Genomic DNA, 14783 nt, shown 5'->3' with positions numbered 1-14783 from the left:
AGTAAAATATTTTCCTCAAATAAATAAATGTATTTATTAAGAATAAATAAATTATTAAGTAAAGAATAAATTCTTTCAAATAAAGAATTTTATTTTTCAAGAAATAAAAATTCATAAACAAACACCACAAACACATGAGAAAAATAAGATCATAAATCAGAGAAAGGAAGATAAGAAAAACAAATAATAAGATGATTTAAGTCAGAAAGTGCAGGAATTATCTGATCAAAATATAAAATAAATATGGATAAAGTGTTCAAAGTATAAAATAAGTAATCAAAAAAGAATAATGAAACATAAAACTGTCAAAATAAATAGAATTGGAAGAGAACCAATCAGAATCTCTATAAATGAAAAATAAGATAAGTGAAGACAGCAACAATATTTGAGTTGTTTTAAAAGTTGAAAAGATTAGACCAGGTGAAAAGATTAGACCAATTGAAAAAGAGAATTATGGAACTAGAATGCAGACCTATAGAAACTACTCATAACTGGGCACAGATAGACAAAGAGTTGGAAAATATATAGGACAAGTTGAAACAATGTGGATAGAGTGATAAAATTTAACACGTCTAACTAGAACTTTAGAGAGTTTTTTTAAAGTATATTAAGAACAAAAGAGTGGCAATATTCTAATAAATAATAAATAAAAATTACCAAAGTTATGAAAAATATAAATTCTCAGATACAGGAAACTCAGTGAATTGCAAGAAATACTTTCATGTAGACATATTGAATAGAAACTGTAACACACACATACATGCACACCCACACACACAATTTTGAAAGCTGTCAGAAGAGGAAGACAGTGCACCTACCAAAAACAAAACAAGATATAAAATGAAAATTAGACCAACAGTTGAGTTCCAAAGAGAAAAACTGTAATGCAGAAAAGACTTGAGTGACAAATTTTAGGCTTGAAAATAATAAGTAAAACCTTGTAGCCCTACTGGAACTGCAATCAAAAAGGATTATTTGGTTTATTTTAATCTTTTTAATGGAGAAAAACTACATGATGTAAACATTTAATTATATACCTCAATATATTATATATGACAAAATCAATTTTCTAATGTATTAGCATATATTGGTTTTATCTGTTGCTGAACATCATATGAGGGCAATCATAATCTATATGCTCTGTTTATAGTTTTAATCTGTGAAACAGATCCATGTTGCATGTTGTCATAATTGTGGTTTTCTGATTGTTGAATAGAATTCTATTAGAAGTCCATTGTAAGAATATAGCATGATCAGTTTATCCTACCGTTACTGTTGCTAAACATACCTGCCATTTCCATTTTGTCTAATAGTATTAAAGATACTACGATTATTTTTGCACCCAACTGTTGATGGATATATGTGACCGTTTCTTTTTTTTCCTTTCTTTTTTTTTTTTGAGACGGAGTCTCGCTCTGTCACCCAGGCTAGAGTGCAATGGCGTGATCTCAGCTCACTGCAAGCTCTGCCTCCCAGGTTCATGTCATTCTCCTGCCTCAGCCTCCCGAGTAGCCAGGACTACAGGCACCCGCCACCATGCCCAGCTAATTTTTTTGTATTTTTAGCGGAGACGGGGTTTCACCGTGTTAGCCATGATGGTCTGGATCTCCTGACCTCATGATCCACCCGCCTCAGCCTCCCAAAGTGGTGGGATTAAAGGCGTGAGCTACCGTACCCGGCCATATGTGACCATTTCTTTTGGTGCATATGTATATGTTGTCAATGTTTCTGGTTTTGGCTATTCTAATAGGTTTATAATGGCATCTAGGGTTTTTTTTTTTTTAAATTGCAAGTTCCTAGTAACATATGATACTGAGCCTTCTTACTTGTGCTTATTTGCCATCTATATATCTTCCTTAATAATGTGTCTGTTCAGGTTTTTACCCACTTTTTAATCATGTAGTTTTCATATTGTTGAGTTTTAAGTGTTCTTTTTATATTTTAGATAATAGTTCTTTATTAAATATGTTTTTTAATTTAATTTTATTATTATTATACTTTAAGTTTTAGGGTACATGTGCACAATGTGCAGGTTAGTTACATATATATACACATGGCATGCTGGTGTGCTGCACCCATTAACTCATCATTTAGCATTAGGTATATCTCCTAATGCTATCCCTCCCCCCTCCCCCCACCCCACAACAGTCCCCAGAGTGTGATGTTCCCCTTCCTATGTCCATGTGTTCTCATTGTTCAATTCCCACCTATGAGTGAGAATATGCAGTGTTTGGTTTTTTGTTCTTGCGATAGTTTACTGAGAATGATGATTTCCAATTTCAACCATGTCCCTACAAAGGACATGAACTCATCATTTTTTATGGCTACATAGTATTCCATGGTGTATATGTGCCACATTTTCTTAATCCAGTCTATCATTGTTGGACATTTGGGTTGGTTCCAAGTCTTTGCTATAGTGAATAGTGCCGCAACAAACATACGTGTGCATGTGTCTTTATAGCAGCATGATTTATAGCCCTTTGGGTATATACCCAGTAATGGGATGGCTGGGTCAAATGGTATTTCTAGTTCTAGATCCCTGAGGAATCGCCACACTGACTTCCACAATGGTTGAACTAGTTTACAGTCCCACCAACAGTGTAAAAGTGTTCCTATTTCTCCACATCCTCTCCAGCACCTGTTGTTTCCTGACTTTTTAATGATTGCCATTGTAACTGGTGTGAGATGGTATCTCATTGTGGTTTTGATTTGCGTTTCTCTGATGGCCAGTGATGGTGAGCATTTTTTCATGTGTTTTTTGGCTGCATAAATGTCTTCTTTTGAGAAGTGTCTGTTCAAGCAATGGGGAAAGGATTCCCTATTTAATAAATGGTGCTGGGAAAACTGGCTAGCCATATGTAGAAAGCTGAAACTGGATCTCTTCCTTACACCTTATACAAAAATTAATTCAAGATGGATTAAAGACTTAAATGTTAGACCTAAAACCATAAAAACCCTAGAAGAAAACCTAGGCATTACCATTCAGGACATAGGCACGGGCAAGGCTTCATGTCTAAAACAGCAAAAGCAATGGCAACAAAAGCCAAAATTGACAAATGGGATCTAATTAAACTCAAGAGCTTCTGCTCAGCAAAAGAAACTACCATCAGAGTGAACAGGCAACCTACAAAATGGGAGAAAATTTTCGCAACCTACTCATCTGACAAAGGGCTAATATCCAGAATCTACAATGAACTCAAACAAATTTACAAGAAAAAACAAACAACTTCATCAAAAAGTGGGCAAAGGAAATATGTTTTTTAAAATATTTTCTTCCAGTCTGTGGCTTGTCTTCTCACTCTATTGAGAATGCCATTTTCAGAGCAGAAGTATCTTATTATAATTAAATCCAGCTTATCAATTCTTTCTTTCATGGATCATATCTTTGCTGTTCATATTTAAAAAGTCATTGCCAAACCAAAGGTCATCTTGGATTTTTCCTATATTGTCTTCCAGGAGCATTATAGTTTTGTGTTTTACATTTAAGTCTATGATTCTTTTTGAGTTAATTTTTTGTGAAGGGTGTAAGATTTGTGTCTGGTTTTACTTTGTTTGAATGTAGATGTTTAGTTATTCTTAAACCATTTGTTGAAAATACCATCTATTTTTTCCATTGTATTGCCTTGACCCCTTTGTCAAAAATCAGTTGCCTATATTTATGTGTCTATTTCTGGGAAAATCTGTAATTCATGGAATTTGATAATTTCATTTAAATTGTCAAATTCATTGCCATAAGTTTTTTGATAATAATTTGTTATCATTCTAATAGCTGGAGGATCTATCATGCTATTCTTTTGTATTTCCTAATTTATGATTTGTTTCTTATTTCCTTGATTAGTCTTACTAAAAATTTAACAACATAATTAATCTTTCCAAAGAAACAACTTGAATTTGTTAATAGTACTGAAGGACAGCTTTCTTTGTTGTTTAACTTCTGCTCTTATACATTTCTTTGCTTCAGCTTAATTTATTTTTTAATGGCTTAATTATATAGATTAATTCACTATTGTTATTTGCATGACTGTTGTTATCATTTTATTTTCTCTCTACTGGCCTATTAGTAATATCTTTTTGTTTTTTTCTAGTGGTTAACTGACATATTGCATGCCATTACATTGACTTATTTTAATCTGGCTACATTTAAACCTTTTCATTTTCAGGACAATATAATAACATTGTACCATTTACATTTTCCCACATTTTATGCTATATTTCTTATACATTTAATTTCCATAAATATTTTAAATCTCTTTAGACATTCTTATTTTTAAATATATTGTTATCCATTTATGTTTATTATACAATGAGTTGGAATTCTTCACTTATTACACATTTTTATACTTCTATTTAGAATTATTTTCTTTCTGCCAGAAAAAATCTTTTTAGTATTTCTAGATACTAAAGATTAAAGACTATGTACTAAATACTCTAGATTGGTAGTGATTAATTCTATCAGTTTCTATTTGTCTGAAAACATCACTCTTTCCACTCTCATTTTGAAAAATATTTTTCTTTGGACATAGAATTCTATGCTGGCACTTTGTTTACTGTCAGTGCATTCAACATGTCACTCCATGGTGCTCTGTTTCAAAGTTTGTCTTGAATAGTTAGGCATGATTTTGTAGTTGCTCTTAGATACTTTCAAAATTTTCTCTTTCTCAATTGTCAGCAGTTTGACTCTGAAGCGCCTGGGTTGTTTCTTTGTATTTATTATCCTTCTGAACATGAGGAAAACATATGCAAAACAAAATTCACTGTTCTTAGTCATCATACTGGAGGGGTAATATTAGTATTGCCATTTTGAAACTGTCATGTGTTTAATACTGAATACAGTAAATGAGCCATCATATGATACTCTCCTTTTATCATTATCTATCATTAAGAGTTAGGATTTTCTTGTGGAGGAAGAGACATAAAGATGCAATAGAGAAAAGGGTAAGTAAAAAACCTGTAGTTTTATATTAGGGTTAAAGGTATCAGTAGAAATTCTTGATGCACCTTTTCTTTAATATTTATTTTAACACACACACACACACACACACACACACATATGCATGCATGATGTGTTTTGCTCTTGTGAATTGTGTTTGTGACAGAGACATTTTGAATCTCCCAACTTAACTAATCTAGTCATATAACTTCAACAGCTTTCACACAAAATGAAAGAGCTATAGATAGTCATAGAGAGATAGAAAGAGACATTGGAAACAGAAAGAAATTGCTGTCCACAGAAGAGGCCTAGAAGCATTGATTAGCCCAATGACAAAGAGATTCTCTGTTTAGAATATTCTCCCCAAAGAATAGTAAGTCTTTCTCGGAGAAATGGCAGATTTTTTGTCTGTGACAGAAATTCTACAAGATGAGTTGGAATATAAGAGTAAGCATATTATCAAAGACCACTAGAATCCTGTCAAAAGGGCTCAGAACCAACTTTCAGAGGTGTGACTGTTGGAAACATGAGATATGATGAGTCTCAAAAAAAAATTGTAATAGACTGAAATTTACCAAACATATCCATGATTTCATGTTATTAAAATATTTTGCCTACAAATAATGTTAAAGAAGTAACTCAATTCTTTTTTTAAAAAATTCAACTTGTAGATACAGAATATACATGCACAGATTTGTTACATGGGAATATTGTGTGATGCTGATGTTTAGATTACAGATCTTATCATCCTGATAGTGAGCATAGTGCCCACTATAGTTTTTCTTTTATAGAGCATAGTTTTTTTTAACCCACTGCCCTTTCCCTCCACTCTGTATGACTAACAGTAGTCCATAGTGTCTACTATTCCCATAATTATGTTTATGTGTGCTCAGTGCTTAACTCCCACTTATAAGTAAGAACATGCGGTATGTGTTTTCCTGTTCATGTGTTAATATTGTTTAGTATCATGGCCTCCAGCTTCATCTATGTTGTTGCAAAAGACATAATTTCATTCTTTTTTATGGCTACAAAGTATTCCTTGGTGTTTATATACCACATTTTTTTAATCCAATTTATCATTGATAGGCACCTGGGTTGATTCCTTGTCTTTGCTATTGTGAATAGTGCAGGGATGATCATGCAAATGCATGTGTCTTTTTAGTAGAATATCTTATTTACTTTTGGGTATATATCCAATAACAGGATTGCTGGGTCAAATCGTAACTCTGTTTTAAGTTCTACGAGAAATCTCCAAACTGCTATCCACAGTGGCAGAACTAATTTACATTCCCATCAAAAGTGTTTAAGGTGCCCTTTTCTCTGCAGCTTTGCCAGCATCTGTTTTTTTATGACTTTTTAATAATAGCCACTCTGACTGTTGTGAGATGGTATCTTGTGGTTTTGATTTGCATTTCTCTGGTGACTATGGATGCTGATCATTTTTTCATTTGTTTTTGGCGATTTGTATGTCTTCTTTTGAGAAGTATCTGTTTATATCCTTTGTGTATTTTTTAATTGGGTTATAAGAAATCAGTAGTCACACAAATGAATGGAAAAATATTCCATGCTCATGAATTGGAAGAATCAATATCATCAAAATGGCCATACTGCCCAAAGCAATCTACAGATTGATTGCTATTCCTATAAAACTACTAATGACATTTTTCACAGAATTAGAAAAAACTATTCAACAATTCACATGAAACAAACAAAAAGCCCAAATAGCAAAGACAATCCTAAGCAAAAAGAACAAAACTGGAGGCCTCACAGTACCTGTCTTCAAACTATACTATAAAGCCACAGTAACCAAAACAGCATAATACTGTTACAAAAGCAGATATATAGACCAATGGAACAGAATAGAAAACTCAGATATAAAGTCATACACCTATAGCCATCTGATTCTCAAAAAAGTGAACAAAAAATAACACCTCACTGTCAATATTAAGCAATAGGGAAAGGACTCCCTGTTCAATGAATAGTGCTTGGATAAGTAGCTTACTATATGCAGATTGATGCTGCACCCCCTACCTCTGACCATATACAAAACTTAAATCAAAATTCATTAAAAATGTAAGTGTAAGATCTCAAAATGTAAAAATCCTGTAAGACAACCCAGGATATACTCCTCTTGACATTGGCCTTTGCAAAGAATACTTAGTAAGTCCCCAAAAGCAACTGCAGCAAAAACAAAAATAAAGTGGAACGTAATTAAACTAAAGAGCTATGGCACAGCAAAATAAACCATCAACAGAGCAAACAGATAACCTACAGAATGGGAGAAGATATTCACAAACATTGCATCTGAAAAATGCTTAAATCCACCATCTATAGAGAACGGAAACAAATTAACATGCAAAAGACTAACTCAATTTTTGACAGCTAATTAAAAACAGAAAGGTTCAGACATGTTTCTTGTCTTTCCTACCTAAGTAAACATTATTTAAGGAAAGCAGTTTTTTATAAAAAATTCTTGTTAATAAAAATATACAGAGTTAGCATAGTATTGCCTTTTATCTTCTAAATTAGCCAACATAGTTATAGAGTATCAATAGATTTAATATCACGAAAAGAAAGACAAGCAGACATTATAAACCTCTAGTTAAGGAAAAGCTGTAGTGTCTCCAAAGGAACTGATCATGAATCTAGTAAAGCCCCTGGATCCTGCCGCCAATTTTAAGAAAAACAAATGACAGAAGATTATGTCAAACCCCATCATATGCTTATCATTCAGCAAAATCCACACTGTGAAAAGATCTACAGATTAAATTTCCTCTGGTTTTCAATAAATACATTCTAAGAAAGATAAAGGGGAAGGAAGGAGCACCTAAAGAGTAAAGGAGACTTAAAAGGCACTGCTTTTCAGTGGGCAAGACTTAATTATGGTATCTAGGGAAATATATTAAGCAAAAACATTTTGAAGAAATTAAAGGAAGCAAATTATTATAAAAGTCAGGATAGTGCTGACTTTGAAAAAATTAAGAGAGGTAAGATTAGGGTAGAACACATGGAGGAAATTCTAGGGTGGTTCTCAGTGCTTTCTTTCCTGACATGGGTGGTGGTTGCATATTGTAATTGCTTCTATTTTATCATAAGAATATGTTTTAAAAAATATAAAATATATGGAAATAAATCTAGCAAAAATGGGAAAAATAATCATGGAGAAAATAGTAAACATTTTGAATGACATTAAAAAGACATAAACTTATAATATGTATAAATGTAAATTCTCAGGTCATCTTTCTCTATAAGGCAAGCTAAAGCAAATTCTTAAGATTGTGTGGAAACTGGTAAGCTGATTCTAAAAAAACACTTTACTAGTTATCAAATCTTTTCATAAATTTATGATAATAATAAAGCAATGTGGTATTGGTTCAAGAATAGAAAAATAAACCAATAGCAAATATTCGGCCAAGAAACAAACACATTTATATTACCACTTGATACTTTTTCATATCAGTTTAGAAAAGATAATAAATGTTGCTGCCAACATTATATATTCATATAAAAATAAAATTAACTTTTTCTCATCATTAATAAAAATTCTTCCCTTTGCATTGAAGACCTGAATATGAAAGGCTAAAGGAAAATATTTAATGTCCTCAAAATAAAGCAAGCTGAAACCTTAAATTAAAATAAATAGTTTTGATGTGATAAAATTCTTTTCATGAAAAGATTTATAAGGTAAGCAGAGAGAAGTTAAAAATTGGAAACCTATATTTACATCACTAATAAGCCTCCAACAGATATCTATTAATTAAAGAAGAAAAAAGAAAAACTACTCAACAAAAAGCAGGTGACTGACAAATCTCATTAGCAAACATGGAAATGTTAGTTCAAGCCCCAGTGAGATGTCATTTCACACACAAGTGACTGACAAAAATGTATGTCTAACTATCTTAAGCTTGAGCAGTATATAAAGAGAGAGGACAACAGAGTAAGATGTTTTGAAGCAACCATTTGTGAAAAAGGAGAAAATTCAGCTATATTAAATTCACTAGAAAAGTTATTATGCTTATGGTAATTATTCATCTGATTTGCAGTCACATGGATTAGGTAAATATCAGAATGAGCAAAAATTAAAAATTCTGACAAAGCAAGAGCAGAAGAAATGTGAAAGAGTAGGAACTGTCAGTTATTGCTGGTGACTTTGCAATTTGACACAGTAGTTTGTGAACAATTTGGCATCATCACGTAAAATTAAAGAGTTGCATGTCCTGAAATTTAGCAATTCACTCCTGGATATATAACCAAGGAAAAACTGTAATTTAAATGAACTGAGACATGTTCATGTTTACAGCAGCATTATTTCTAATAGCAAAAGCTGGGGACAAAAATATAAATTTGTTTTAGTGTATTAGTACTAAAGAATACTAACAACACTAAAATAAGCGAAGTCTACAAATATCAACATGGATCAACAACTAAACAAAATATATGATTGAGGAAAATAATCATAAAGGAGCACTATACAGAAATGTCAAAATGAGGCAAAAATAAACTACACATTACTAAAGAGCATATCATCAAAATACATAGGTTTTTTTTTATAAATACAAAGATATGTTAAAAGTATAAAAAGTCAAAGAAATATTAATGTTAGATTTAAAATAGCATGTATTTCTTAGGAGAGGATATGAGATATGATATGGGCATAAAAAGACTTTAATGTTTATAAAAATATATATCTTAAATTGAATAATAAGCACAGATTTTATGATGATCAAAGCAATAGATTTAAACATTGTATATATTCTTTGATAAATATATTTTATAGTGATATTGCTTTTAAAAATTATAACACCAACATTTATCTTATTGCTATTCTGATAGTTCAGAATTGCTTCTACAATGACTTCCTTTTCATCTGTGTATTTAGCTATTTAGATGGCTTTCTATTATTCACTAGTATAAAAAATACTAAAATAAATTATTCATTCGCACTACATGTAGTCTTTTAGTATGTAATCCAATATAAGTATAATTATATTGAACCCAATTCCATTAAATAGAGTATTTGATTTTACCTTGGATTCATGGTGTTACCTATAATTTTCCTCACAATGACAGAGAATGTCATTTGCAAAGACAAAGAATATTAACAATGAAATAGAAAATTTGAAAGCATTAGAAGGAATAGGAATATGATTTCTTAGGGTTTGCAAACCTCAGGCAAAATCACCTGCACACCTGTATATTGTTCAGTCAGGCATCTCTCTCTCTCTTCAGGTCTAGGACCTATTGTTTATGCAGGAATGATTTTATGTGTTATTCCTGGTGAATCTCATACCTTCCAATTTAAAAAATAGGGTTAGCAATGCTGTTATTACTCACAATGCCATGGTTCTTTGGAAACTGTACATGAATAATATAGAACTTTTTGCCTCTGCAATTCTCATTAAATAATATTTATTTAAGCAGAGGCTCCCACTGAGAAGAAAGAAATGGTGAGTGAATCCTCCCCCAGCAACTAAGGTAACCAGGTCCTCTCCTTGGGACTGACTAGGCAGTCATGGCCCGAACCATGGAGAGTGAGGAAAAGCAGGGTGGCAAAATGGCCCACCTGGGAGCCACAGGGAGCAACGGGAGCTCTCAACACCAGCCAAGGGAGGCAGTGAGTGATTGTGCTACCTTGCCCAGGAAACCATGTATATTCCATGGATCTGTGCAACCCATGGATCAGAAGATCCCCTTCTAAGCCCTATCACCAGGGCCTTGGGTCCCAAGCACAGAGCTGTGTAGATTCTCTGGCTGCTCAGTTGGAGGCTGCCCAAGACTACCAAGTTCCTGGGGCAGAGGGGTGGCTGCCATCACTGCAGCTTCAGTCAGCTGTTTTCCCCTGCCAGTGCCAGGGAGACTGGACAATTTGGACCCAGGAGAAATTCCCCACAGTGCACCACAGCAGCTGTGGCAGATCGTGGCCAGACTGCCTCTTTATGCCAGACCCAGACCTATTCCTCTCCACCAGGCAAGGCCTCCCTGTGGGAATTTCAGCAATTTCAGTCAGGCATTTATGGACAGAACACTGATCTCCCTGGAATGTAGCCCCTGAGGGGTGGGGTGGCCACAATCCCTGCGGATCAGTGGGCTTAGACTTTTCCCCTGCTGTATCTGAGGAATCTAGGCAGACAAGTGTGATTCCCTCCAGTGCAACACACCCCTTCCACCAAGGGGCAGCCAGAGAGCTTTGTTAAGTGGGTTTCTGATCCCATGCCTACTGACTGGGAGAGACCACCAAGCAGGGGTCATCAGACAACTTACACAGGAGTGTTCCTGCTGGCATTAGGTTGGTGCCTCTATGAGACAGAGATCCTAGAAGAAGGAGCAGGCAGCCATCTTTGCTGTTCTGCAGCCTCCACTGGTGACACCTCCAGGGGCGGGATAGAACCAGATGAATAGGGTCTGGAGTGAACCTCCAGCAAACTGCAGCAGCCCTGTGGAAGAGGGGCCTGACTGTTAGGCAAAAAACAAATAGAAAGCAACAACAACAACAACATCAAGAAAAAAGTCCCCAAAAAAACCCCATCCACATATCAGCAGCCTCAAAGATTAAAGCTAGATAAACTCAGGAAGATGAGAATCAATGAAAAAACACTGAAAACTCAAAAAGGCCAAGTGCCTCTTCTCATCCAAATTATCACAACACCCTTCCAGCAAGAACACAGAATTGGGCTGAGGTTGAGATGGAGAAACTGAAAGAAGTAGCCTACAGAAGGTGGGTAATAATGAACTTTGTTGAGGTAAAAGAATATTTTCTAACCCAATGCAAAGAAGCTAAGAACCATAAGAAAACATTATAGGGAGCTGTTAACCAGAATAACCAGTTTAGAGGGGGATATAAATGACCTGATGGAACTGAAGAACACAACACAAGAACTTAAGAAGGCAACCACAAGTATCAATAGCTGAATAGACCAAGTGGAGAAATAATTTCAGAGATTGAAGATGATCTTGCTGAAATAAGACAGGCAGACAAGATTAGAGGAAAAAAGAATGAAAAGGAATGAAGAGAACCTTTGAGAACTATGGGATTATATAAAAAGACTGAAGAGACTGAACCTATGATTGATTGGGGTACCTAAAACAGATGGGAAGAATGAAACCAAGTTGGAAATAATACTTCAGGATATCACTCAGGAGAACTTCCCCAACCTAGCAAGATAGGCCAACATTCAAACTCTGGAAATCCAGAGAACCTCAGTAAGATACTCCATGAGAAGACCAACTGCAAAACACATAATAATCAGATTCTCCAAGGTTGAAATGAAGGAAAAAATGTTAAGGGCAGCCAGAGAGAAAGGCCAGGTCACCTACAAAGGGAAGCGCACCAGAATAACAGTGGACTTCTCAACTGAAACCATACAAGCCAGAAGAGATTAAGGACCAATATTCAACATTCTTAAAGAAAAGAATTTCCAAGCCAGAATTTCCTATTTGGTCGAACTAAGCTTTATAAGTGAAGAGAAATAAAATATTTTTCAGACAAGCAAATGCTGAGGGAATTTATCACCACCAGGCCTGCCTTGCAAGAGCTCCTGAAGGAAACACCAAATATGAAAAGGAAAAACTGTTACCGGCCACTACAAAAACACACTGAAGTACACAAACAAATGACACTATGAAACACTACATTAACAAGTCTGCAAAATAACCAATTAGCATCATGATTACAGGATCAAATTCACACATAGCAATATTAACCTTAAATGTAAATGGGTTAAATGCCCCCAATAAAAAGACAGCAAATAGCAAGCTGGATAAAGAGTCATGACCCATCAGTGTGCTGGATTCAATAGACCCATCTCACGTGCAAAGACACACACAGGTTCAAATTAAAGGGATGGAGGAAAATTTACCAAATAAATGGAAAACAGAAAAAAGCAGGGTTTGCAATTCTAGTTTCTGACAACACAGACTTTAACCAACAAATATCAAAAAAGACAAAGAAGGGCATTACATAATGGTAAAGGGTTCAATTCAATAAGAAGAGCTAACTATCCTAAATATATATGCACCTAATGCAGGAGCATTCAGATTCATAAAACAAGTTCTTGGAGACCTACAAAGAGACTTAGACTCCCACACAGTAACAGTGGGAGACTTTAACACCTCACTGTCAATATTAGACATTGAGACAGAAAATTAACAAAGATATTCAGGACTTGAACTCAGCTCTGGATAAGGTGGACCTAATACATATCTGCAGAACTTTCTACCCCAAAACAACTGAATATACATTCTTCTCAGTGCCACATAGCACTTACTCTAAATTCGTCACATAATTGAAAGTAAAACTCTTCAGCAAATTAAAAAATAACTGAAATAATAAACAGTCTCTCAGAGAACATCACCATCAAATTAGGGCTCAAGACTAAGAAACTCACTCAAAACTACACAACTAAATTGAAATTTAACAACTTTCTCCTGAATGACTCCCAGGTAGATATGAAATTAAGTCAGAAATCAGGATGTTCTTTGAAACCAATGAGAGAGATGATTGTATCAGAATCTCTGGGATGCACCTAAAGCAGTGTTAAGAGGGAAATTTATAGCATTAAATGTCCACATCAAAAAGCTAGAAAGATCTCAAATCAACATCCTAACATCACAACTAAAAGAACTCAAGAACCAAAGAAACCACAAAGCTAGCAGAAGACAAGAAATGAAAAAGATCAGAGTGGTGCTGGGAGAATTGGCTAGCCATACGCAAAAATTGAAGTTGGACCTTTTGCTTACACCTTATATGAAAATTGACTCAGGATGAATTAAAGACTTAAATGTAAAACCCAAAACTGTGAAAAAAAACCCAGAAGAAAATCTAGGCAATATCATAGTCTTGGGCAAAGATATCATGACAAAAACACCAAAAGGAATTGCAACAAAAGCAAAAATTGACAAATGGAATTAATTTGAAGTAAAGAGCTTCTGCACAGCAAAAGAAACTATCATCAGAGTGAACAGACAACCTACGGAGTGGGAGAAAATTTTAGCAATCTATCCATCTGACAAGGTTCTAATATCCAGAATCTACAAGGAACTTAAACAAATTTACAAGAAAAAAAAAAAAAACCTTAAAAATTGGGCAAAACACATGAGCAGACACTTCCCAAAAGAAGACATTTAAGTGGCCAAGAAACAAATGAAAATAAAAGCTCAACATCACTGATCATTAGAGAAATGCAAATGAAAACCACAATGAGGTACCATCTCATGCCAGTTAGAATGGTGATTATTAAAAAGTCAAGAAACAACAAATGCTAGTGAGGCTGTGGGGTAATAGGAACATTTTTACACTGTGGGTGGTAATGTAAATTAGTTTAACCATTATGGAAGACAGCATGTTGATTCCTCAAAGACCTAGAACCAGAAATACCATTTGACCCAGCAATCCCATTATTGGGTATATACCCAAAGGAATATAAATCAGTCCATTATAAAGATACATGTACTCGTATGTTCATTGCAGCATTATTCACAATAGCAAAGCCATGAAATCAACCCAAATGCCATTCAGTGATATACTGGATAAGGAAAATGTAGCACATATATGCAGTAGGATACTATGCAGCCGTGAAAAGGATGAGATTGGCCAGGTGTGGTGGCTCATGCCTGTCATCCCAGCACTTTGGGAGGTCGAGGCAGGTGGATCACTTGAAGTCAGGAGTTTGAGACCAACCTGGTCAACATGGTGAATCCCTGTCTCTACTAAAAAAAATACAAAAATTAGCTGGGCACGGTGGCAGGCACTTGTAATCCCAGCTGCTCAGGAGGCTGAGTAAGGAGAATTGCTTGAATCTGGTAGGTGGAGATTGCAGTGAGCCATGATTGCACCACTGCATTCCAGCCTGGGCAA

The 14783-nt window shown here is 34.7% G+C and overlaps 1 long non-coding RNA gene across 1 annotated transcript in view; it reads left to right on the top strand.

Moving 5' to 3' along the window:
• Positions 1-14783, top strand: part of LOC129058708 (uncharacterized) — a 67915-nt gene that overhangs the window by 42142 nt on the left and 10990 nt on the right. The gene's annotated exons all lie outside the window — the stretch shown is intronic.

Source organism: Pongo abelii, chromosome 2, assembly GCF_028885655.2.
Source record: "Pongo abelii isolate AG06213 chromosome 2, NHGRI_mPonAbe1-v2.0_pri, whole genome shotgun sequence".
In the NCBI taxonomy this organism is placed as follows: Eukaryota; Metazoa; Chordata; class Mammalia; order Primates; family Hominidae; genus Pongo; species Pongo abelii.
The sequence above is the reverse complement of the archived record's forward strand: the minus strand, read 5'-3'. Positions and strand labels throughout refer to the sequence as shown.